The sequence below is a fragment of the Penaeus monodon genome, chromosome 15, assembly GCF_015228065.2.
Source record: "Penaeus monodon isolate SGIC_2016 chromosome 15, NSTDA_Pmon_1, whole genome shotgun sequence".
In the NCBI taxonomy this organism is placed as follows: Eukaryota; Metazoa; Arthropoda; class Malacostraca; order Decapoda; family Penaeidae; genus Penaeus; species Penaeus monodon.
This window is the reverse complement of record NC_051400.1, coordinates 32,575,610-32,576,157: the sequence shown is the minus strand read 5'-3', so window position 1 is coordinate 32,576,157 and position 548 is coordinate 32,575,610. Positions and strand designations below refer to the sequence as shown.

Sequence of the window (548 nt, the reverse complement as noted above, 5' to 3'; positions counted from 1 at the left end):
TTTTGCTCTTTTTCTCTTTTTTTTTTCATATTCTCTTTCAATGTATCTACCTGCCTAAACTTCCGTCAGGGAATGTGCGCGTCAGAGTGCAAGTCTACTTTGAGGCCACGCGCGCCAGGAATGAGCCGAGTGAATGTGTTAACATTAGCCATTATCGGAAAACCATGACGATTGGGCCAGGAGACCTAAAAACTGGCAGCGCATGATATGATAACGCGAGGAGAAGACAGGGTCCGAGAAGAGAGAAAGAGAATAAAATGAGAGAGAAAGGTAAATATATTCGAACGCGGAGTAAATTGGAAGGTGGATTCGGAATGCGGAATAGGACGCCGATGCGGACACGGACTGCGCCAGAGATGAGGTGGCTGCAACACGTCCGTGCGCTCGTCCGCCCCGGGTCCTGCTGGGGGTAGGAGCAGCGCAGCCCTTACGGAGTGCGGCGAGGCAGCGCGAATGGTCCGTGGCAGAGCCTTGTGGCGGCGGCAGGGATTTTGTTTATGGGTACTATGAAAAAGGCCGGAATACAAGTGCACACTTTGGGTGTGTAC

At 51.6% G+C, this 548-nt stretch overlaps 1 protein-coding gene across 1 annotated transcript in view; it reads left to right on the top strand.

The window, feature by feature from the left end:
- Window positions 1-548, top strand: part of LOC119581961 (ceramide synthase 5-like) — a gene marked incomplete at its 3' end in the record, with an annotated part of 60,065 nt that overhangs the window by 13,534 nt on the left and 45,983 nt on the right.